Raw genomic sequence first — 27337 nt, 5'->3', positions numbered from 1 at the left:
TGTTACTACGTGTGCTTACTGTTGTTTTTGTTAATTAATTGTGCGAAACGTTGTTTTTGTTGTTAATTGTGCGTCTCACCTACACCTCAATAATAGTTGACTTTGATCCAAATCGACTCTTACAGAACTGAAAGATCTTGGGGTAGTTATCGACTCTAAATTTTCGTTCTCGGTACATTTAAACTATACAATTGCTAAGGCCTATTCTCTTCTTGCTTTTATACGGCATTTTAGCTCAAATTTTACGGATCCTTATACTCTTAAGACACTGTTCACCTCACTTGTTCGCTCCAAGTTGGAATATGCCTGTTTCATTTGGCGACCCTATCATGAGTGTCATATCAAGAGGCCGAAGGTGTGCAAACAATCTTTGTTCGTTTTGCACTGCGGTCTTCAAATTTTTCCGACCTTGCCGTCAATGACTTTTGTTTTTGACATTATCAACGGTTCAATCGATGCGCCAGCTCTTCTCGCTTAGAAATAGCAACATGTTTTATACAAGGTTTATTCGGATCCTATATGTTTCTAATGCTCTCATTTCTAGAACATTGACAGAATTTAATCTTCGCGCAAATTCTTTAGAAATCGACTTTTCATTATCTAAACCTATTTTTAAAGCTGTAATTGCTCATGCATAATTATATTATATTTTATTTTTTTGTAAGTATATTTTTGTACTAGACTATTTTTGTAATTTGTAACTGATGAAATTACTAAATAAATAAATAAATAAATGTGGATAGTCTCATAGTGGTTCCTTGAGCGCAAATGACAACGAATTTTTACTAATAAATCCATTGCACAATTTTAAAGCCATTCCACAATTTCATCAATCAATTTTAAAGCCATTGCACAATTTCTTCAATCAATTTTGAAATCTTTGTGTAGTTTTATATACCATATTTATTATAAGGGTTTGATTTGAATTATATATATAAATATATTTTGTTTATTTAAACAATCTGTTTAGGTCACAGACCTAAATATATCTACCCCCCCCCCCCCTCGTAACATAATTCGCTGCCACCCACACATGTTTGCAGTCACTGGCACACGGGCAAGTGTGAGTGGTATTACGTATGTGTATTTTACATTTACCGCTGTGCGCCCGCGGTATAGCAACTTTGTTGCCGGGAAACCCAACGCAGGTGCTGTATAGTGGGTTCATAGGTTTTGTTGCAAAGAGGTTCTCCTCTTTCAATCCAGCAGCCAGCGAAGCTACACGGTGTCATCTCACGTTCACGTAAGTGCGAATTTTTAAAATTATTATTATATACCATTTTCTACAACATTTGTTAAACAATTTCTTAACACTTGTTGTATTGCTATACAATTAATAAAAAAGGCCTTTGTAATTAAATTTATTAACGAAACTTTTCTTGTGTTCTTATTTTCTTCCTTTTTGACTACACCTATATTTTTTACAATTACGTGGACGCGCGCCGCTGCCACCACGCTGTACAAGGTCCTTACCACGCCGGTAAGAAGAGCCAATCACCTATAACTACAGTCCACTCCACTCCCTAGGCACTTAATAAGAAGCAGTCAAAAAGTTCAAGCAAGATATTTACAATCGTGATAATATAATCGGCAGCGTTTGCACACAACGACCCTTTTGGCAACACCAACATCAACAGCTCCGACATCTACAAAAAATCAATCTACTACTCCAGATCAACGAATTAAGGTACGTGGTTTATTCCGTGCGAGGTAGTTTCTTTTTGTTGTAAATAAATCTTTCGAAATAAAATTATAAATTGGTTATTTCCGATCAAAAAGTGCAAGTGAGTGTTAAGTGAAAAAATTTATATTTCGTGCGAAAATAGAGAAAAAAAGCGCTTAACGCAGTTTCTTAAAGTTTGTGCATCACGCCTTGTGACTATCCGGAATAATCCCCCACCCGCGGTAAGATTTTCCGGAACAGTTCAAGGTAGCACAACACTGCTCCAAAAGTTAACATAACCTAAACACCGCTTAGCGCCACTGTTTTATTTCGCCTTTGCATAATTTTCATATATAAAAAAAATATATATATATATATATTCACATAATTAAATTTTGATTTGTTAAGGTTATTTAACCAAAAAATTTTATTTAATTTGCGCGCACATTCAACTAAACACTTGCGCTTATTTACACGGGCAATACGATCGCAATTTAGTTTGTTGCCAGAGCACAAAGTGCACTTAGTTAATACACACATATTGTTGTTGTTGTTTGGGTGGCCAATAGCCTTATTCCTTGCACAATTATTTAAAAAATTGAAGAATTATTATTCTCACTTTCGGCAATATACAAATCAGTTTTGACTGATCTAATTATGTGATACAAAAGTTCACAGTCCTTGGTTAAATTACCAAAAAGTCCATAACAACCGTACATATATTTTTATTTTTTTTCCACTAACACCATTTTTGCACTAGCCATTACTTGCTGGCTTAGACAATTCAGTAGCAAATCTGCATTAGCACATTCCTTAACATTTACGTGGGTGCGCGCCGTTGCCACCACGAAATTGTACTTATCCCACTTACCACATAAGCCTCTATACAGTCCGTTTTTCACGTTAGCCATAACTTATCGGCTTACACAATCAATTGGTAAATTTGTGTATACATACGCATACATCAAATCTTTTCACTAATCACATTATCACTTCCAAGTTCGGTCCTTTGGCAACATTTTCACTCACTACACTCTGCAAAGGCAATTTCTTCTTAGTTTTTTATAAATTTATCGGTTTTTATTTTTATACACAATGGAGACCTATACGCGCCAAGCAGATGCAGTGACGGAGTATGAAAATGACTTCAACGACATGTCACCTTCACAAGACAGTAAACACTCCCTAATATACCAAAGGGATGAGTTAAAAACTCTGTGGGAAGCTACGAAGGTGACATACGAAAAGCTCTTAGGTTCATCAGAGCTTGAGTCAAAGGACTTATCGGCTATCAAAAAGAAGCATAAAATGTGCCATTTCAGCTTCATAAAGTGTTAGGCGGCAATAGCTGAGCTTTTGGAAAATTTTGAAAAGAAAGATAAGAAAGTAGATGTCTCAGATAATATGGAATATCATGTGCGCCTGCCAGCGTGTGATACGGATATTTTCAAGGGTGACTATATTTCATGGCCGTCTTTTAGGGACATGTTCACTGCTATATATATTAATAATAGTAAACTCCATGCAGTACAAAAACTATTTAAGGTAAAAAACCCAAGGGGAGGCCAAAGAGATAGTGGAACGGTGTTCCTTAACGGCAGACGGTTTGGATACAGCGGGGAAAATTTTATGTGACCGATACGAAAACAAACGTATCTTGGTCAATGCCCAATTAAAATTTTTTTTAGTTTGAAAGCAGTTGGGAGTGAATGCGATAGCTCCATTAAAAACCTGCAACGTGAAATAAACAATTGCATCTCAGCGCTTCAATGTCACAAGATTGACATATCAAACTGGGATGCAATTCTAACGTATTTGTTCTCCACAAAACTGCCAGAAACCACACTGGCTCTATGGGAACAAAACATAGAAAATAAAACAGAAATTTCAAAATGGGCAGACATGGATAAATTCTTATCCAGCTGATTCCAAACGTTGGAAACTGTCGTAGATATAAGAGGGGATACAGTTTCAAAACCCTCTAAGCCACAAGCTTCTCGTTCCTCTGCAGAAACATCCTCGAAACGATTGGGGTCGTATCAGGCTAGTGTAGCCAAACCTACGTGCAAGATGTGCAAAAGTTCTGCACATCGAATCGCAAAATGCGAAAAATTTCTGCGCTTAACGCCAAATAAACGGTTTGAGCACATTAAAAGCATTCGCGGATGCTTAAACTGCCTTTCGGCTGGACATACTGTCACAAAGTGCACCAGTCAAGTGAACTGTGCCACATGTCATTTAAGACACAATACGCTGCTTCACATTCCGAATCAGCCCAAAACCACAAATTCGGTAGATACAATCGGAGCATCAACGTCAAGAGACTGAAAAGAAAACAGTTCGATTAATAATGTGAATTCATGCTTCGCAAATACAAGTAAAGGAGTGCTATTAGGGACAGCACAGGTAAATATTCATTTAAATGGGGTTGACTATTCGGCGAGAGCCCTAATAGACTCGGGATCTGAATGCTCATTCATAACCGAGAAACTCAAGCGCAGAATAAATCTGCCAACTAAACTCATGCATGCCCAAGTTTCGGGCATCAATAATACAATGTCTGCACAAGTAAAAGAAGCGCGCAACATACAATTGCGGTCACCAACAGACCCATTAATCGAGATCAATACGATCATGCTGGTTTTACCACAATTAACAGGGAATCTTCCAACTTGCCAAATAAACGCAATGACTAGGCAAGCATTCCCTGACTTAGTACTGGCTGACAAAAGATTCTTTGTCAATGAGCCAGTCGACCTAATTCTGGGCGGAGACATCTACCCCCAAATTATGCTAGGCGGTATTAGGAAGGACGTGCTAAACACATTAATAGCACAGGAAACGGTGTTCGGCTGGATTTTGACAGGCCGGACAGATGCGGTTGATACAAATAAGACCCTAGTTTCATATTTTAACGAGGTCACTTTAGATAAACAACTGGCGGCTTTCTGGGAGATAGAGGAAATTCCAAAGAAGAGGAACATCAATAACGATGACACTTACTGCGAGGAGCTATACAAATCCACAACAGTTCGGAACAACGATGGCAAATACGTAGTCTCCTTACCCTTTAGGAAAGAGTTGAACTTAGGCGCCTCATTAAGAAGTGCGTGTTCTCAAACGGAATACAATAGAGTTGTATCCGAATATGAAACCTTGGGGCACATGAAACAAATAGGCAATATTTTGCCAGACTCAAATGACTGTTACTTCCTACCTCACCATGCTGTTATAAAGGAGGAAAGTATAACGACAAAAGTCAGAGTCGTATTTAACGCATCATGTCCTACCACAAACGGAAAAAGTTTAAATGATACCCTATACCCAGGCGCAATATTTCAATCCGACCTAACAATCTTAATACTTCGTTGGCGGCTGTTCAAATACGTCTTCAACAGCGACATCGAGAAGATGTATCGCCAAATATGGGTCAATGAAGACCAAACAAAATACCGGCGAATCGTATTTCGCAACTGCCCCAAGGAACCAATCAAGCTTTATGAATTAAAAACAGTAACATTTGGAGTGAATTGTGCTCCATATTTTGCGATTCGGACACTGCACCAACTCGCTGATCAAGTGGAGACCTCGCATCCAATGGCAGCAGATATCTTGCGAAATTGTACGTACGTTGATGACGTACTCGGGCACAGCATTGAAACTGCGATAAAGGCAAGGGATCAAATATCATCGGCGTTACAATCGGCAGATTTCCCATTACTAAAATGGACGTCCAACTGCAAGAAAATTCTACAGGGTATACCGAAGCAACACTTATTAAGCAAGGATTTTCTTGAGTTTGAAGACACCAGCATGGTAAAAGCACTCGGTATCAGGTGGAACGCCCATTTCGACTACTTCTACTTCACAGCAAAACCCTTTGACAATAACCATGCCGTAACAAAAAGGTCAATACTTTCTGCGATCGCAAAACTTTTCCACCCTCTTGGCTGGCTGGCATAATATTAGCCAAGATAATAATGCACAGTATTTGGTTGGAAGTGACAGGCTGGGATGAAGATGTGTCTGAAACTACTCTACATCGGTGGCAATCATTCATGACTGACTACGAAAAGATCAACGATATACGCATACCACGATGGGTTCACTACACATTGAAGGACAATATCGAAATACATGGGTTCAGCGATGCTTCGGAAAAAGCATATGCCGCCACTGTTTTCCTGAGGGTACAAACAAAGGATCAAGTCTTCACCAACCTGTTGATGGCCAAGACGAGAGTAGCCCCGGTCAAAACCATATCCTTGCCTCCACTCGAACTCTGCGGTGCAGGTCTACTAGCATAAGTAATCGAATCTGTGGTCAAAAATATGAAACTTTCGAACACTAAAGTAACGCTTTGGACAGATTCAACTATAGTGCTGGCATGGATCCGAAAACCACCATGTTCGTGGTCAAAGTTCGTGGCACATCGAATATCTAAAATTATCGACAAAGTAGGAGACAAAGTATGGCGGCACGTAGACTCCGCATCAAATCCTGCAGATTTGGCGAGCAGAGGCCTCTACGCTTCGGATCTAATCAACAATTCTTTGTGGTGGTAGGGACCTTCTTAGTTACAAGAAGACAACGAAAATTGGCCAACACAAGAAGAAGATTACAATACGAATATGGAGGAAAAGAGGGTGAAAGTTCATACAACTTCGGTCAAAAATAACTTTTATATTCTGGATAAGTTTTCCGATCTACCAAGGGCTTTGCGGGTTATATCCTATATTCTTCGGTTTTTTCCAGAATACGCACCCAACCAGTAAAACCTCCTTTAAGAGAGAATCGCATTCGATAGCCCCTGACGAAATAGAAAAAAAAAACACGAAGATTGATAACAATATGCCAAAGGCAACATTATCAAGAAGATTACGCAAATTTGCAGTCAGGAAAGCTAATAAATGGTAAAAGTGAGATTTTACCCCTGGACCCATATATAGACGAAAAAGGCATCATTCGAACGGGGGGCGGATTGGGGCATCCAAAGACATGTCTCATAACGAAAGTTATCACATTATCCTTCCTTACGCTTGCAGGTTATCCAGACTTATAGTTCAATCCTCTCATGAGACCACCCTGCATGGAGCGAACCAGCTGATGCTACGTCATATCCGCACTCAGTACTGGATCCCACGCGTTAAAGTCATGATAAGGTCGGTTATCCACAACTGTAAGGTCTGTACTATTTACAGGAAGCGTACACAAACGCAACTTATGGGGATCCTTCCGAAAGAGCGCACCACCTTTACTAGGGCCTTCACCAACACCGGGGTAGATTTCGCGGGACCATTCGATATAAAATCCTACCGAGGGAGGGGATGCCGAATTTCAAAGGGATATGTTTGTCTGTTTGTCTGCTTTTCGACAAAAGCCATCCATCTAGAAGCGACAAACGACCTTAGTACCGGGTCCGGAGCTTCGCGATCTTTACGATCCGAGTTTAAAGCATTTCTGCGTGAAGCAAGGGACGGAACATTGAATAAATATAGCCATCACACTTTAGAATGGCATTTTATACCGCCAAGCGCTCCTCACATGGGAGGTTAGTGGGAAACGGGGGTAAAAAGTTTTAAGACCCTTTTTAAAAAGATCGCGTCCGATCATAAATATACTTTCGAAGAGTTTACAACCGTCTTATGTCGAATTGAGGCCTGCCTCAACTCCAGGCCACTTTCTCGTGGGTGGACATCTTTTAGCCCCACCTGAACTCGATTGTAGTGAAAATCCTGCCTCAATCGTAAACCGATGGCAAAAGATGAAAGCCCTTCATCAAACATTTTGCAGAAGATGGAAATCGGAATATCTCACCGAGATCCAGAAACGGTACAAGTGGAAACATCCACAATCCAACTTAAAACCCGGGGACCTAGTCGTCATAAAGGAGGATAACCTCCAACCAAACGAGTGGAGAATTGGGAGAATCGTCAACACACACCCAGGTTCCGATAACCGTGTACGTGTTGTTGACGTCCACACAATAAAAGGACAAATTACGAGACCAATCGCGAAATTGGTACTACTTCCGCACCGCGACAAAGAAAAGGAACTTTAATAGTATACGTTCCTCTATCCCAAATAACCCAGCTCTCGTTCACCCCGAACGAGGCCAACACACCGATATCCCAGCTTCCGTTCCCCCGAACGAGGCCAACAGAACCCTAACTCAGATTCACTATCTGCCACAGAATACCTCTTCCAACAATTGCGTTAGTGTGCCGTTGCCACCACGCAATTGTTCAGAAGACAACTAAATGTAAGAATTGATCCCCGAATTTTAGTCATATCGTCACCGGAATATCCCCGTACCTCCCCCATCTTACCGTGCGTATTCATCACACAGCTGATGTCACGGTGTTTAAACCTTTTCCACATTAGCAAATAAATTAAAAAATTGCTTTAAATAATTGTTTTCATCGATTTAAAGCAATGAGGGCTATCTCCCATGCACTATAGCCAAGATTTCTTTAATTAACTGACGAAGGATTTTATGTGAATATACTTGCGACTTTCGTTCTAAAAAGCAAACTGGGAACTTATTTCACTTGTGTACAATGTTGTTTCATTTTCTACGCCTACAGCAATTGCATTATCAAAGAGTATCACCAGCTGACATAGTCCCAAAGAAAATGATAACATGAGTCTCTTGGTCACAAACGTTACCAACAATTGTCTCAACTGTATCAGGTGTCTACTTCACCTCTGAAGACTTCACTGATAAATCATTTCGCAAAGTTGTAACCGGGAGGGACACTATACCCGCTGGATGTATACCTGTACTTCTAACATCTACTTCGTAAGCGCCATTGACACTGAATAAGAATCCTGCAGTCTTAACTCAAAAGGGCTAACAACGCCATCCAAAAAAGTGTCCTCAGCTGATTTCGAAGTAGATGTTTAATGAAATTACAGGAGCGCGAACCTGAATGTTGGTCGTAAACTGGTTATCCAATTGGTATTCCTCAGAATAGCAGATTAATTGCTGAATATCGCATAGGCCAATTACTAGCTGCATAAGTTTGATGAAGCTGTTTTATATTCCATAATTTACCTTCTGATAGAATGCTCGATATATTGACGGACTTCTTTCCTTCCATACGATCATCCTCGTTACCAGGGATACCGGTTGGGTTTATGTTATTGTTAGAAAATGTGAACTTGGAGCCAAAATATATTTCAGTTAGTTTTTCTCCTTGGTTCGTATATAATGTCTGGTCCCCTTGTAGTAGGACATGGAAATTTGATGCCACACAGGGATTCATTGACAAAGTACCTTTAACAAAATTTAATTGTAAAACATCACAAATATCTTAATTTTCTTCAAAAGCCTTACCTGATAGTCAACGGGTGGCTGCTGGCAGCTTTGTTCATATTGATCCCATCAATTAAATTTCGTGACGCTTCTTAGGTTCGACACACTTATAGAAAGCGTGCTTTAGCTGAATGGCTTACAATAGGACTGTGTGAAGAACTCAAGTCAGTACCTTTCTGAACTCCTGGGATACACAATTGCCGTAATAGACTAACCTTATAGACTGTAGTATCAAATTTATTGTTTTAATAAAAGTTTGGCTTCACCAATAAAAACTGCTTTTTTATTCTGTGAGCACTCGTATTCGACCAGGGAGATTTTTCGCTCCCTTACTAAAAAAAACGACAATATCTGTGTCTACATCTACACGACAAGCGTTGAGAAAACTAAAATTTTGACTTAACACAATTGTACCTGCTCCTGGCAATTCTGTGCCAATAATACCAGCCACCACTGCATTAAGGAAAGCGCCATGTACTTTACGCTCCCTTGATGGTATACTAACGCTATGTATTGGATTAGAATCGCCTGTTAGCAATGAGAATGTGTCTAGTTCCATTTGACTGAAACGTTTAATTAGTGTAACTTCTTTAAATGCTACTGTTGCTGTTTGGCTTTTGAACCGTTTTAGCACTTGTAAGAACATTTTTCATATCCACAACCTGTTCAAATTGGGAACCAAAATCATCGCAATGAAGCAATATTCTTTACGCGTGGATCGGGGCTGTTTCGTAATTCTGTCACCTTTTTTAAAACATATGGAGCCGCTATTTGATTCTTCATTTCTTGTCGGCAATTATCTGATATAAGTAGTTGGTACAGAAGCGCAATGCAATTTAGATGTATATCTGCTGTCTCGGTTGTGTGTAGTAACTTATGTATGAGTGCTAAAACTTCCAATTTGGTTATAAATTTGTAGGTCTCGGAATCAAAGCACATATTACACAGTGCAGAAATTCCGTGTGGCTGCAATCGTTCATTTGGGTTTTTAGCACATTCTTCGAATACTCGCATGCGTCAACTTCTTTCAGATATTTCCAATTGATTGGGTCATAAGCAAGATTACATAAATTTGCTGTTACTTGCTCTTGGGCTTCTATGTTGGTGGTTGCGTGATATTCTTCAACTAGATGCTCAATGTAATCTGGCCGTGGTATACCTCCTTCTGGGGCTCGTTTTTTTTAGATGTGCATGACTAGAGAACATCGGAAACTGCGATACTTAAGGGTCAAACACCAGCCCGTCATCGCACAGGCTGCCCATTGTAATTTACTAAGGCCCTAAGCCGCTTAGGAGGTATATGTTCCAATGTTAAAACAACGATCATACAATATATTTATGCCATTTTTTGTAAAGACAATCCATTTACTCTGATTTTACAGCCACGTAAATTAATATAATTGTAACACCAGGCGAAACTTCAACGATTTGGTATCCACCCTTGATTTCACTACAATATCTGAGTTGTTGTAGTTGTCACGTAAAGCATACACCGACTTTTTATCGGGTATGCGTGCATAAATATGCAGTATACAATTAAAAAGCAAACGGAATTAACATATTTTTAAGTATATCTCCCATGTAGTCATTGTGCGTTGCAGTTGTATAGGGTACACATATTCGCATGTACTAGATAAATTTAGGCCACATCGATGGCAAACGGACAAAAGATTGTTGTGAAGTATCGCCTAACAATTGCCAAAACATGGATGTCGTTAAATTTACCAGGCTCTAGTTTTCCCAAGCACTGCTAAATTCACGTTCACATTGTTAATTTTCTTGTGCTGCTAGTAAATTTTCTTTCGGCATGGTCGGCTCTAGTTCCTGCAATAGTTTAAGCCAATTAACAAACTTTTCCACATAAAAATCAGGCAAAGTTAAGCGTGTAACACTCTCAATTTCATGTTGACGTCTGCGTAATTCTTTACGCAATGCCTCTTCTCTATATTGACACTCTAACTTCAAAGGTTCTGCTTCGATATTCAATGCTGTATATGTATCATTTAGAGCACTTCCTTCGGTTATAGTTACAGTTGTTATCGGTGCAATGTCGGTCTTATTTGTGCGCCTTAAACGTGGTTGTGCATTCAATGGTGTATCATCATAAACTACAACAGGTGTTGTTGCTTGCAACACAGTAGTAACATTCTCGCCTCGTATAAATGTTGCAATAGCTTTACGATGTAATACAGTGCCAGGTATTTTGCTGGCCAAGAAAAAGGCACCAGCTATGGTAATCACACTTGCCGCATAACTAACAGCCATTACAGCGATATTACTCAATATGAATTTAGCCAATGTGAAGGATGGTAACATTTGCATTATTAGTATAGGTGAGCCAACCACGGCGTAAGCCTTCGCGGCGCGCTAGTTGTTTTTCAATGCTGGTAAATTTTTCAAAAAAAAGGTCTACGTTCGATATGTAAATGTTCCATTCAATAGCACAAAGAAATTCAAGTTCTAATTTGTTTAGTCAGGCATAGAATTTGGTTGATACCATCATAGACACAATAAAGAGTTCTTGCGTTGTTATGCGTCGTACATAATTTGGATCGGACATATTAAGACGATCTAAATATATCAATGCCATAATTAGTGAGCACGGAGCAGCATGTACTCCACCAGCGGCAACTGTGTTCAAGCGGTTCAGCGAATGCCCCTTGTGCGGTGCGAAAAATAATTCCGATGCATATTCAGCTAGCGGAAGTGATACTTCCATTTCTTTTACGAGTGTGTCACTACCAAAGTAAAGCGACTTACGTATACGATCCATAAAGCCGCCATGAGGCATTACCCGACCGCTTTTGGTTGTGGCTGCACATGAGCCACCATTCATGTGTCGTTTCCTAGCGCTACTCCCGTACGTCATTTTCATTGATTTGCCCTCAAACATATAATTTTAACAAAGAAGAACGTTTAAAATGGTAGATTTTGCATAAATTTGTTAAAAGTACGTGGTGATAACAATAGAGCAAAAATTAATTAATGAAAAGATTACAACTTCTAGCCTCCATACTCACCGCGTGTTTTATATCAATGACATTTGTTTTTTTTTCATTCAGGAAATGGAAGAGCGACATCTGCTAGTCAAAATCTCTACACTCCATTTCTGACTGTCAATGCACTGCGTTACCGACGTTATGCCTTACGCGCTGCTACACGCAACACATGTCGCGTATTACATATCTCGATCAATCATTCATTTGGTCGAAATTTAAAATACTTAATTCCACGAATCTCAACATTATCGACAATACACGTCGAAAATAATGTTGAATGATAGAAATGCAACTTTGTTGTACCTTTTCAGCCAGATTTCGAATCGTTCCGTGTGGTGGCAGGCCACTTGTGGTGAAAACAAAGTTCACCACGAATCTAAAATAAATTTTAGATATATGTCGGCGACATCTACCGACATAAATCGAATCAGAAAATGTATTAAATGTGCTAAAGCACCAGCCACATCGCATGGATTACTACTAAATCCGTTTTTTTCTTCGGTTCTTTGCGCACATAAGTTTTTACTCATGGCCTTTTAATCCTTTATTTAAATTAAATTTTCCGTTTCCTTCGCGAAAATATATGGGATATATTTGTTTTTACCCCACCCAAACACCATTGGCCACCCAACAACCCCAATACGACCATAAAATTAAACGCTTCCATTTCCAGAAATGACTGGATTCAATTTGAAGCGCTCAAAAACAGCGGCACGCGCCAATTCGTTCACCATCGCGTGCCGTTTATGCAACAAGCCTCACGGAGTGAGATTGTGCCCGATATACCGGGGTATGTCGGCCGAGGCGCGTCTACGCGAAGTATTAATTCATAAATATTGCCCAAATTGCCTGTCGCCATTTCACCGCCTTGAAAAATGCTCCAGCCAGGATCGATGCCGACGATGTAATGAGCAGCACAATACTACGCTCCATATCGACGACGAACAGCCGCTGCCAACGCAAGGTCATAACGACGACGATGATGCGAGCTCAGATGGAGTACTCTCCATCGATGTTACTGAGCAATACAAGTCATGGGCACAGCAGGTCGAAGAAGAAGAGGAAGAAGAGAGGCTTGCCAATACGGCCGAGATAAATCAAACGATACAACAAGGCGGCTTAAAGACGCAGCGATTTCGACCAGCGCTACGCCACGAGAGACCTGAGTTCCGCTCGAGTATGCACGGCACCTTGGTGCGCCCACAAAACGGGGATGGCGCGGAGACACGTCCTTTTCGCCCATCGCACCGCCCTACTGGTGAACAGCGCGACGACGCGGAACCGCGTCCGTCCGCTCGTCACGTCAATTTGCTGGAAGGGCGGCCCCGATTAAAATACGCAATAACCACAAAGCTCTCGTTCGGAAACGTCAAGCACCTACGAGCTTCAGGAGCGGCCGACTCCGGGATAATCTAGTGGCACCAACCATAACGCGATCACTTGTAGCCATTGCGCCGACGGCAATAGTACGCATTGAAGCCGCAGGCCGTCATTTGGTCCGCGCCCTTTTAGACGCGTGCGCCCCCACCACCATTATCGATGCCAATTTGGCCAAGGATATCCGCCTAGAACGCACCAACACCGCGTACCATTCGCGGTGCACCATAGTATTGAGAGGGAAGTATGGGGTGGCTGGGAAAGTTACAACCCAAGCCACTGTAGTGGCGAACTATGCAAGAATGAACCCAACGGCGAATATGGACCCGTCGATAGCTGCCCCATTTCAGTTTATGAAGCTGGTCGATCCGACGTTCTACCGATCATCACCGGTGCTGCTCACGTTGTGTGCCACGTTTACGTAAATATAATGGTCAGCGGTTCACCCTCCTCGACTGTCAGCGGGCTGCTCACTCAAGCCACGATTTTCGGCCTCGTCGTGTCTGGAGCCTACCCAATATAGATATTTTGTAATTTTCAACACGCATACTCAAATATATCTTTCAGTAAATATTGCACGGAATTAAAAAACCATGTACTTTACTTAATACTTTCCTTTCTTTCTCCACAGGAGACCGAGACGTGAGTTCAATCACACGGCGTCTGCATAGGTACATCGACGCATCGCCTTGCGGAACGTGTGATGGCATGGCGTTCCTTCATTTCTCTTTTTTTTTGTTGCTTTGTTGCCGGGAAACCCAACGAAGGTGCTGTATCGCGGGTTCATAGGTTTTGTTGCAGAGGTTCGTCCTCTTTGAATACAGCAGCCAGCGAAGCTTCACGTTTATACCATTTTCTACAACATTTGTTAAACATTTTCTTAACACTTGTTGTGTTGCTATGCAATTAATAAAAAAGCCCGTTGTAATTAAATTTATTCACGAAACTTTTCTTGTGCTCTTATTTTCTTCCTTTTTGCCTACACCTATATTTTTTACAATTACGTGGGTGCGCGCCGCTGCCACCACGCTTTTATACACAATCATTATAAAATATATATATATTTAATATTGATACTTAATTTTTATTAAATTTGTAAACTCTTTCTTCAGATTAGTTAAAATGTTTCATTCCCCACAACACAGTACACACACTTCTACACTCACACATAATTTAAATTATTCGCTTATTGATTTACCGAATAATTCTTCTCAATATCCTTATGCAAATCAAAATAATACCCAGTTTTGTGCTACCTCCGTCAAGCTTCCACCTTTTTGGACAAATTGTCTAGAAGCTTGGTTTATACATGTAGAAACACAATTAAAAAAAAAAAATCGTTACACAAGACACTACACAATATGAACACATAATTACAGCACTACCTCAAGAAGCTATAATTACAATTTTAGATTACATTCAGAATCCCCAAAACATAATAAATTTGAACATTTAAAGCAAGTTTTAATTGACAGACATTCTTTAAGCGAAAAATTAGATACAATTTTGTCAGATTCGGAAATGGGTGATCGTAAGCCCTCTGAATTTTATCGATCGCTTCTGCTACTTGCTGGCTCCAATTTTAGTCCAGATATTCTAAGAAAATTATGGATGAGGAAGTTGCCTAATAATCTGAAACAATATTAGCTAGCTCTTGTTTAGATAATATAAATGAATAAACAAAATTAGCTGACTATATATGGGAAGTATTTAATAGTTCAGAAGTTTCTGTTCTAAATAGTTTTCAAAATTCCAAATCCCAAGATTCAATAATTGAGAATTTAGTTAGGACAAGCCATATTATGTGTCAAAATTTTAAGAAACTTTCCCTTGAATTGAGCGCTATACGACAAGAAATGAACCAAAATTCCACATCGAGATCTACTAATAGGAATATCTTTAGGAGAGGATATAAAAGTAAATCCAGATCTAGTTCACGTAATAATCCGAATTGGTTGTTTCGATACCATTATAAGTTTGGAGATAAAGCTCCGTTCACATTTTTAATAGCTGACATAGCTAAACCTATCATCGGTGCTGATTTTCTGTGCAAATATGGTCTCTTAGTCGTCTTTAGTTGATCCAGTAACAAATCTTTCTGTTAATACGATTTCGTGTGTTTTTAATATTTCACTCCCAAAAATTTTTATAGGTGATAATAAATACTCAAAATTATTAAAAGAATTTCCTTCATTGATTATGGAACCAGATTATACAAAGCTGGTAAAACATAATACGGTACATCGGCTTGTTACAGAAGGAAATCTGCCATTTCAAAACCAAGACGTTTAGATTCGATAAAGTACAAAGTTGCTAAAACCGAATTTGATTTTTTAGTTAAACAGATGTTTGTAGGCCTTCAAATTCTGCATGACCTCTTCATCTAGTACCCAAAAAAGAATTAAATGATTGGCGTACTTGTGGTGACCTTCGTAGACTTAATGTGGGAACTGTTCCTGGCCGTTACCCTTTGCATGACATGTTACCCGTTACATGACTTTAATATGAATCTCAGAAATAACAAAATATTTTCAAAATGAGATTTGGTCAGAGCCTACCACCAAATTCGAATGGCTGAAGAGTATATGTATAAAACCGCAATCACAACACCTTTTGGGATGTTTGAATTTATGAGTGTCTTGGCCGGGTCACAGCTCAGGGATGATTCCGGTCAAGATATAGTTCGGAAAAACAAGGAAAAAGTGGTATTATTATTTTAATTAATATAGTATCTTTATTTGACATAAAGATTGTGCACAAATTAAAATACATATAATTTTAGATTACATCTTGGTTGGCGAAGCTGGAACTGCGGGGGGATATGTCCTTTCCTCTTGGTGTTAGAAAACAAGTGAAGCACAAAATATAATGAGTCAATATCGCTTGCCAGTCAAACCGGTTATTTATTCCAGCGATGTTTATTTGCATGGTTAACATAAACAGTTTGAGTGGCACTGTTAACCAATATAAGAAAAAATGCGAGGGCGACCTTTTATGTTTGGAGTTTGGGCTGTTGGCCTAAACAATGAGAATGCGTTTTGGCCTTCGAAATTCGGCTCAAACATTTCAAAGTGTAGTAGTTAATAATTTACCACTATTTTATTTTAGTAAAAAGAAATTTTATTTATTCACTCCTAAAATTATGTTATTATTTCTTTTTATATTTTACAACTCAATGAAAATTTTTGAAAGAACATTTGAAAATAAATATTTAAATAACTTGATAAATATTAAAACAATTCAAAGTGAAACATGAGTTAAGTTGTATTACAGATAAAATAACAAGAACCATACAATAAAGGTATCCTACAATACTCCCCCTTCCGAAAATTAATTGTTCAACAAATTAAACCTAGCCTTTTTATTTTTAATTGTACGTACATCAGTGTAATTGGTGGCGTTAAATGTTGAAGCGGTTTCAATTGTTGCTGGCTTCAATCTGTCAATATGAATAGTTTTTAGTTAATCATTTATTTCTATTCTAAAATATTTCGTATCTATAGCAATAACCTTGTAAGGGTTTTCATATGGTTGTAAGAGATCTTTTATTAAGAATTCGTACAAACACAAATTTACAATTTTGTAAATCTTTCGGAATATATATACCAGTGTCTAAATTTTGGCGATGTTTCAATTCTGAACTAACATTTCTAAAACGTTCGCGTAATTTATTCAAAATTTCATTTGTTGAAAAATGTTCAGTAGTTGAAACAACTAATTCACCGGGAAAACGTATATTTTGTCCAAAAACCATTTCAGCTGGTGTAGCCAAAATATTTTCTTTAAAGGTCGATCGGACTCCTAATAGAACAATAGGTAGCTCTTCATACCAATTTCTGGTTCCATTTCTAGCCATTATCGAAGATTTTATTTGTCTATGGAAATGTTCCACCATACCATTTGCTTGCAGATGATATTGTAACGAATTTAAGGAAAGTTCACATATTTTACACCTTCTCCTAACGTTCGTATCGCTAAATTGTTGAATAGATAACTCCAATATTCAATAATGCAAAATGGTCTTTATTAGACTACTTTGAAAATACTTCACAATAACACTTATACTTCACAACCAATAGCGTGCTTAAATCAAACTGATTACTGACTACTCAGCTTGTGCTGCTTTTATACTCTCTGTCCAAATGTCTAGACGTTTCTTCTTCTAGAATCCTCTACCTGGTCACTAGCCATACGCGCGTGTATTTGTAGTGTGTAACCATATGCGTGTGTATATGTGAGTACTACTTCGGCTGATGATGACATGCGTTTGTGAATATGTATCTCTCTGCTGCTTGTATGTATGTGTGTACATGATGATTAATGTGTTTATGTAGCTTGCTTTAAGGTTTCTGTTGTTGTGCATTTATTTAGTGATGTGAATATCCGTCAAACTGCCCTCCACCTAAGTCGCATGGTCCCGATCACACAAATCTCTCGATCTAACCGCTGATAGCCTCTCTAAATAACGACCGCTCTATTTCGTGGTTTGCCAATTGTTTGTATGCGGTAGATGACATTACCGATCCTCTTCACAACTCTGTACGGGCCTTCTCAGCTGCACCGAAGTTTGGATGGAACACCTTTCCGCCGGTGAGGGTTGTATAGCAGTACCAAATCTCCCTCCAGGAAACCTTCCGAATTGTTGTTCTTGTTGTACCTGTGTTTCATCCTATTACTCATTATCCTGGACCTTTCCCTTACACTCTGTTGTTTGGCTATTGAACTACTTCGTAGAACTTGCGCATGACGGATTGGCTTCGGATAATCAGTATCGCAGGTACCTTTTGATTTTTTTGGCCCATTCATTCCACCAACCTTTGCCCGATTTACTTTCTTTGACTTTTGTGGTCTCTGTTGAATCTCCTCAACCAGCACTCGCTTACTGCTGAACCCTTTCTCCACACTGAAGTTAAGTCCTGGTTCTTATAGCGCATATTCCTTCTTTGCATGTCGATCCTGATATCATGGTCAACTAAGAAGTCCAGTCCCAATATGACTTCATAAACAATCTCCGCCACAACGAATTTGTGTAGAATCGTGACCTTTCCAATTAAGACCTCACATACCACTTCTCCTTGGACTTGGTTATACTCGCCAGTGACCGTACGCAACCTTGCACCAGGTAATGGCTTTACTCTCCTGTTGACGAAATCAGATCGCATTAAGGAATGAGATGCGCCCGTATCTACAGTCAGTACACGCTCCTTGCCATCCACATTTCCTTTAATGGTAAGACTGCTCGATTTCTTCCAATTTGCGAATAGATATCACAGGACATTCAATAGCTGGGGCAAGTTTTCGATCTTTACATGTTGTTGTTGTTGTTGGTGTTGTTGTAGCGATAAAGTTGCTCCCCAAAGGCTTTGGAGAGTGTTATCGATGTGATGGTCCTTTGCCGGATACAGATCCGGTACGCTCCGGTAACATAGCACCATTAAAGTGCTAGCCCGACCATCTCGGGAACGATTTATGTGGCCACATTAAACCTTCAGGCCATCCCTCCCTTCCTTCCCACCCCAAGTTCCATAAGGAGCTTTGGGTCGCCAGAGCCTCGTCTGTTAGTGAAACAGGATTCGCCGCGGATAGGCGAGGTTGACAATTGGGTTTGGAGAAGCTATATATTGCGCTGGCAACCTGAAGGGTTGTGCTACACAGCGCCTTGAATCTGGTATTTTAGTCGCTTCTTACGACAGGCATACCTACCGCGGGTATATTCTGACCCCCTAACCCGCTTGGGGCCGATCTTTAAATCTGACTCGCTCTTGCTTATCTCCTCCAGCTTTACGTTTACGACCAGCCAAGTTGGAACTACCAGGACCGGTGCTGCAATGACGTGCAATGCGGGTGGGCTACCGCACTTGAAACACTTCATAACTCCAGCATTTTCTGTTGTGATCCCTTCAGTGCTTCCAAAATTGTGTCTACCCAATCTGGCCTGCTACTTGCACACGGCGTGCGTTGAAAGCTGGCTTACACAGAAGCGATGCTGTTTCCTGAATCAGAGCATGTGATACCGTTTCTGTGAATGCAGGTTTTGGGTTTGCGTATGCCGGTCGCTTCGTTTCAATATCCCGTATTCCATTAATAAAGCTCTGGATTTGTACCCTTTCGGTGTACTCCACAGGTGCATCCGCATTCGCTAAATGTGTGTTTTCAACATCCGACTCAACTCTTGCAATGATTCACCAGGCCTCTGGAAGCGGTTCAGTAACTCCATTTGGTATATCTGTCTCCTAAGCTCGATTCCGTATCGCCGCTCTAGTGCGCCCATCAATGCTTCATAACTGCTCTGCTCTCCCTCGGGAATAGTCTGTAGGATTTCAGCAGCAGATCGTTTCAATGCCACGAATAGTGTAGCAACTTTATCTTCAGCACTCCAGTTGTTCACTGCTCCGGTCTTTTCAAACTGAATCTTAAACACCTGGAAAGGAACAGAACCATCAAAAATGGAGTTTTTACCTTCGGATTGCTCGCGGGAACAGCTGGGCGATTTAGTTGTAACAGTTGCATAAGACCTCTCAATGTTTCAATCACGATTTTGTCCTCGAGTTTTAAAATTTTTGTATTTTGTGCCTCCAGCTTCAATGATACCCTTATCTCCTGTTCCTCCAGCTGCGAGGATATGCGAGCCTCATGTGCTTTCAACTGTTCAGCCAACTGAGATGTCATATATGTCTTCTGTTCTTCCAGTTGAGTTTCCATCTTGGAAGTAATCTGTGTCGACATTTCTGAAATACGCGTTTCTTGTGCTTCAATCTTCGATGTTATTTCTGACGACATTTCTGCAACATGTGTCTCCTGTGATTCCATCTTGGATGCCTTCTGTTCTTCCAGTTGAGATGACATTTCGGTTGATATTTGTTTCTACACTGCTAGTATCGCGTTAGTACCAACACTTGCCAATAGATTCGGAGTCTTTATCTTCTCCTCCATTTTAGTCGCTGGCTCTTCCACATCAAGATAAAAGACATTGTCGTCCACATCAATTCCTTCCAACCCCATTACCTCTCGTAGCCGTGCTTGGACTTCGATCTTATTGCCGGTTGTATTCAATCCACGGCTCTCCAACTCCTTCTTCAGTTGCTGGATGCTCAATTCACTCAACTTTGCATTGTCCAAGTTGTATTTTTATATATATATATTTTTTTTTTATGTATATTTTTTTCAAGTTATTGAAATAGACGTTTTATACTGGTTTAAGCCTATTCTTATGGATTACTGTTTCTTTGATTTTGTTTGTCCTATCACTATTTCCTATTCTATTAGGTATTAATGTATAATTATTATTTTTATCGATATTTTTACTTTATAATTTCCTTTGCGGCCACCGTGGTGTGATGGTAGCGTGCTCCGCCTATCACACCGTATGCCCTGGGTTCAACTCCCGGGCAAAGCAACATCAAAATTTTAGAAATAAGATTTTTCAATTAGAAGAAAATTTTTCTAAGCGGGGTCGCCCCTCGGCAGTGTCTGGCAAGCGCTCCGATTGTATTTCTGCCATGAAAAGCTCTCAGTGAAAACTCATCTGCCTTGCAGATGCCGTTCGGAGTCGGCATAAAACATGTAGGTCCCGTCCGGCCAATTTGTAGGGAAAAATCAAGAGGAGCACGACGCAAATTGGAAGAGAAGCTCGGCCTTAGATCTCTTCGGAGGTTATCGCGCCTTACATTTATTTATTTTTTTTTATTTAATTTCCTTTATATCTATTATCTAGCTTATGAGCTGCTTCTTCTCTAACTAACACTAAGTCTCCTATTTTTATTTGCTTACTGTAGCTACTGTAATCATAATTAGATTTCTTTATTTTTCCATTATTATTTCTATTAAACGAAGATTTTCATTGCTATTTCATTTCATTTGGGTCATACTTAGAACCAAAAAAAAATTGTAGCTAATTATTCGGAAAATTTAGTAGCTGTAGTTGGTGGAAGAGCAAGGTAATTTATAATATTAGTAGTTCAGCTAATGGGTAGACGGAAGGTACAGTGCAAAAATTTTTCGTATCTTTAAATGTTCTTTTCATATTTTCGATATTTTTATTAGATCTTATATGTCATGATATTTATGAAGATATATCTAGGGTTAGTGCAATTATTAGATCTTGGAGAACTTGGGTACCTTTTTATTATTTTTAAATTTGCCTACTGCAGTAAATATTTCATTATTTTTTACCAATTTGTCCCTAAGGACAACTGTGTTTTCTCTTATTTTCAAGTCCTAGATTGTCGGCTTATTTCAGCCTTGTCGAATATTGTCCTAAGTCAATAACTTCCTCAACAATCTGGTTCTTTAAATTTTTCTACGCTAACATTTTTCTATCCTAAGATGAAAACGAGCGCAACATGTCTTATTGCTGCAAATTTATATAGCGCTTTATATATTTATGGGTGCTCTTGTGACTTTTCTTCATTTTTGCTGTTGTTGGTAATATTATAATTTAATTTTGCATACTTCCACCGACACGGAGTCTCTTTTCAAATATAATTTGAAAGAATTGTTATTTTTGATATAAATTTTCTACCGTGCTAGACTTTGTGGTTGGTATTTCCATGTGAACTACTGTGGATTTTTGCTATTGCTTCCTGATTATCTTTATCTTTAAAGATGTCAGGAGCATTCAAAGAAATTATGCAAGTTCTTTATTTGCTATTGAATTTAGGCAGGGCTAATGAAGCTGCCTTTGCTGTTGATTGCGACATTTTGAAATTTTCTATTTTGGATTTAGTTGAAGTATTTATTGCTCTTCCTCAGCTTTGAGTTTGGAAATTTGGGCAGAAAAAAAAATTTTAGACGCGCTGTTGCACGTTATTCAATTGTCTATATTTAAATTTCATATAGTTTTTGAGCATAGCGACTATTTCAACGATTAATGCCCTATCGTGCATATTAAAGCACCTAGCCAAATGTCTGTGATGTTTTGAGTGGCTTTGTATCCACTTGGTCTAGTGGCTCATATTTTACAATTCTATTCTCTGATGTTTCAGAGTTTCCTTTACCTACTTCGTAGCCAGCTATGGCTATCATAATGCCTTGGGCTATTTTAGTCCACCAAGACATTTTAGTAGATTTCCTTAAAAATTTTCCATCAAATTGAATAAATTGAACAATAATTCTCTTCTATTTTATTTTATTCATTCAATAATTGAAAGGAGAAAATTTATTAATTGTTAAGTATAATTTCTTTTAGTCTTCGTTAGGTTAGGTTTTTCGAAAAGTCTCTAGGCATTCCAAAGTTACTCAATTATTTTAGTATACAAAAATTTATTTTATTTTCCTTAATTCTTGAATTTTCTCTTTTAACTTAATCCTAGCTGCCGTATTTGTTGTTATATTTGGGATTTTATAAGTTACAGCTATATCCTTTCTTTTCTTAAATTGTCTGCCTGCCCGCTTCCTTCGTTGGATTTTCGGGGCAGGTACTTCTGGAATTTCCTCCGTTTTATCGAACTTGTTCTATAGTGATCGGATTCGGACCTTGCTTTTCAGATTTGCTTTTTACAATTTTTTCTGAGATTTTTATAAAACTGATATTGATATTTCTTCTTTTTTTCAAATTTTTCTTTTAAATTTCAACAGAGCAAGCAAATTAGTTAAATGATTCCTAATGAAATAAGAAAAAAAATGCCTAAGCAAAAATAAAATTTTTGCCCATGGACAAGCGTCCCTAAGGCCGCTCAATTTATTCTGAATTTAAGTATACTTAAAAAATTTGCGCCGAATTGCTGCCAATCTAATGTGTATTTTAGTGCTGCTAGCCCAATTTTTTCCAGCTCTTAAGCTCCCTGTAGTTAATTGCCTTTTGCGTTCTATTCCACTCTGATTTTATGCATTTGCCAGTCATTTGTTGTTGAAATCAATGGCCCGATTGGATGCAATGTGATGTATTTACTTCATATGCACTGTTGGTTTCGTCCTCTTCGATGTGCTCGTTTATGGTAACCAGTTTATTCCGTTGACAAAATTTATTTCCTTTGCCTTGTGGCAGGATAATATTTTTAACTTCTAAAACTTTTAAAACTTGTAGGATCTCCTTCTATGTGGATCCTTTTTAGCGATTTGTTTTTCATTTGAAATTTAATTCAGAACAGAACAGGCACAGAAGCGATGCTGTTTCCTGAATGAGAGCATGTGATACCGTTTCTGTGAATGTAGGTTTTGGGTTTGCGTATGTCGCTCGCTTCGTTTCAATATCCCGTATTCCATTAATAAAGCTCTGGATTTTTACCCTTTCGGTGTATTCCACGGGTGCGTCCGCATTCGCTAAATGTGCCAGCCTTTCAAAATCCGACGTAAACTCTTGCAATGTTTCACCAGGCGTCTGGAAGCGGTTCAGTAACTCCATTTGGTATATCTGTCTCCTATGCTCGATTCCGTTTCGCCTCTCTAGTGGGCCCATCAATGCCTCATAACTGTTCTGCTCTCCCTCGGGAATGGTCTGTAGGATTTCAGCACTCCAGTTGTTCACTGCTGCGGTCTTCTCAAACTGAATCTTATGCACCTGGAAAGGAAGAGAACTGTCAAAGGATCGTGTCTTTACCTTTTGATTACTCGCTGAAACTTCTGGCCGTTTTATTTGCAACTCCTCTATACGACCTCTCAAAGCTTCTACCTCGGCATCCATTTTGTCCTCGAGTTGTACAATTTTTGTATCCTGTGCTTCTAACTGCGAAGACATTTGTGCCACCTGCAATGATAAACGCTGCTCTTGTGCTTCCATCTTAGATGTAATCTGTGTCGACATTTCTGAAATACGCGTTTCGTTTGCTTCAATCTTAGATGTTATTTGTGACGACATTACTGAAAAACGTGCTTCTTGTCGTGCCTCCTGTGATTCCAGTTGGGAGGCCATATATGTCTTCTCTTCTTCCAGTTGAGATGTTATATATGTCTTCTGTTCTTCGGGTTGAGATGACATTTGCGACGGCATTGATGTTACTGTCGATGTTTGTGCAGATATTGCAGCCAATATCATGTTCATGTCTGTGCTCGTAACTGTCTGCGAAGTTTCGTTTTTCTCTTCAATTTTTATTGTTGTCTCGTCCCCATCAGGATGAAAGACATCATCGTCCACATTAATTCCTTCCGACTCCATTATCTCTCGTAGCCGTGATTGAGGTTCGGTTTTTTGCCGGTTATATTCAATCCACGGTTCTCCAACTCCTTTTTCAGTTGCTGGATCCTTAACTCACTTAACTTTGCCATGTTCAAGTTGTATTCGGAATCTTCGGAATTTATTCAACAATTCCTCTTCTGACACCAATAGTAACGAATTTAAGGAAACTCCACTTATTTTACACCATCTACTAACGTTCGTATCACTAAATTGTTGAATAAATAACTCCAATATTCAATTTATTAGACTACTTTGAAAGTACTTCTAGACGTATTGGCGCCACTTCACACGTATTATTATTCTCTTTCGCGTTTATTCGGCTTTAGTTGTACCTGAACAAGCAGAGTAGCAAGATCGGGTGAAGTTATTGTTTATTTGCGCATATATTTACGAATTTGACAAACATGCGTGCATACGTCCTACCTCATTGATTTTTCATCATCAACTATTTTGCGTAAATTAATTGGAACAAAAGGTATAGGATTTTGTCCTAACACTTTTTAGAAGAGGAATTTTGATTACTTTAAGGTTTTGAAATGTTTGCTGGGATATAATTGAATTAAGTTCACTATCTTGTTGTTGTGCACTTTGCAAAATTTTGAAATTATTTTCTGAATTTTTAATTGCATCTACTTCGAAAGAACGAGATAATGTATCAGGTACAACATTTTCTTGTCGATTAATGTATCTAATATCATTTGTGAATTGAGAAATGAATTCCAAATGTCTAGTTTGCCTTGGACTACGTCCTGTTTTTGAATTTAAAGCAAATACCAATGGTGTGTGATCTGTGAAAACTGTAAATTGTCGTCCTTCTAAAAGGTTTCAAAAATGTTTTATATTCAAGTAAATAGCTGATAGTTCCCTGTCAAATGCACTATATTTAATTTCGGATATAGACAGTTTCTTGGAAAAGAATGCAAGTGGTTCTAATTTACCATTAAATGTTTGATGTATGACACCACCAATTGGCGTATTAGATGCATCCACGTTTAAAGAGAGTTTTGCATCTTTGTTAAAGTGATTTAACAATATCGTAGATGCAAATCTGTCTTTAATGTATTCAAAGGCCTTATTAGATGTGTCGTCCCAAACTAAGTCTTCTCGTTTCTTACTTGTCCGATTGAATTATAGATAACTGTCGTAAACTCTGCTAATTTTGGTATATATCTGTGGTAATAATTTACCATACCAATAAGCTTTTGAGCTTGTTTAATAGATTTTGGGCATTCAAAATTACGAATAGCTGCCACTTTTTCTTCTGAGGGTTTAATTCCCGTTGCAGAGATATTATGTCCTAAAAAATCAACATTAGTAACGCCAAAAGTACATTTCAGTACAGTACAGATCCGGTACGCTCCGGTAACACAGCACCATTAAGGTGCTAGCCCGAACATCTCGGGAACGATTTATGTGGCCACATTAAACCTTCAGGCCATCCCTCCCTGTTGTTTTTGTTGTTGTAGCAATGCTTCGCCCCACCTAATAGCTGGGACCGATCACAAATTGTCATCAATATCCTCTAACGGTAGTCCAATGAAACTTGCTGTTTCAACAGGGGTGGACCACAATGGAAGGGGTGTTAGGGGCGTTGGTTCCACATTAAAATTAAAGTCGGGGTTGATTCTGGATGTGTAAGAGTTTAACCTGTTACAGTATTCTGAAAGAAGTTGAGCCAGAGTAACTCGCGTTTCCCTGGGAAGTATGCGTTCCTCTTCCGCAAGTTTTCGGTACTGTTCCTTGAGTACTGGATTCACCGGGCAATTTCTGGCATAAATGTCCAACGCCTGTTTGTGGAGTTCACCAAGGACCTGCTTGTGTTTTCTTGCCTCATACGGCTGAGTTGTCAGGTACCGTATTTCCTCAAAATGCTTACGGAGATGACTCCTTAAGTCCCTAGGCGTGTTGGCTCATCAATCAAATGTCTGTTGGGATGCCCAGGTTTCTGGGAATTCAACAGGAACTGTTTGGTTAGCATCTCATTTCTCCCCCTGATGGGGAGTATTCTCGCCTCATTATGTAGATGGTGTTCTGGGGACATAAGAAGACAACCCGTGGCGGTTCTGAGCGCAGTATTTTGGCAGGCCTGTAGCTTATTCCAGTGGGTTATTTTTAGGCTTGGCGACCATATAGAGGACGCGTAGCATGCAATCGGCTGGCCAATTGCTTGGTAAGTGGTAATGAGCGTTTCTTTGTCTTTTCCCCAAGTACTGCCAGCAAGGGATTTGAGGATTTTGTTACTGCTCTGGATTTTTGGTACAATTGCGGCTGCGTGCTCACCAAAATCTAGATCCTGATCAAACGTCACACCCAAGATTTTGGGGTGTAGGACAGTCGGTAGCGTAGTGCCATCGACGTGGATGTTCAAAATGGTCGACATTTGGGACGCCCATGTTGTAAATAAGGTCGCGGAGGATTTAGTCGGTGATAACCCAAGGTTTCGCGAGGCGAAAAAACTCGAGAGATCAGGGAGGTAGCCGTTTATTCTGTTGCAAAGCTCATCGATCCCTGGGCCTGTGCCTGTGGCCATTATTGTGCAGTCATCGGCGTAGGAAACGACAGTAACTCCTGGTGGCGAAGGTAGCTTAGATATGTAGAAATTAAACAAAAGTGGGGATAGGACACCACCCTGTGGCACCCCCTGTTTAATTCTTCTTGGTTTTGATGTTTCATTTCTAAATTGCACCGATGCCTGCCGACCACCCAGATAATTTGCGGTCCACCTTTTAAGACATAGGGGAGGGTAGATCCTTCCAGGTCTTGCAGTAACGTGCCAAGGTTGACCGTATCAAAAGCTTTTGATATGTCTAGCGCTACGAGTACTGTTCTATGGTGGGGTTTTGATTTAAACCGCAATTTATCTGGGT

General features: G+C 39.3%; 1 protein-coding gene and 1 pseudogene across 1 annotated transcript in view; both read right to left on the bottom strand.

Moving 5' to 3' along the window:
* Nucleotides 1-27337, bottom strand: part of caly (ubiquitin carboxyl-terminal hydrolase calypso) — a 253657-nt gene that overhangs the window by 32218 nt on the left and 194102 nt on the right. The window lies entirely within an intron of this gene.
* Nucleotides 10752-11850, bottom strand: LOC137247309 (protein CNPPD1-like; annotated as a pseudogene).

This window comes from Eurosta solidaginis, chromosome 3 (assembly GCF_040869045.1).
Source record: "Eurosta solidaginis isolate ZX-2024a chromosome 3, ASM4086904v1, whole genome shotgun sequence".
In the NCBI taxonomy this organism is placed as follows: domain Eukaryota; kingdom Metazoa; phylum Arthropoda; class Insecta; order Diptera; family Tephritidae; genus Eurosta; species Eurosta solidaginis.
The sequence above is the reverse complement of the archived record's forward strand: the minus strand, read 5'-3'. Positions and strand labels throughout refer to the sequence as shown.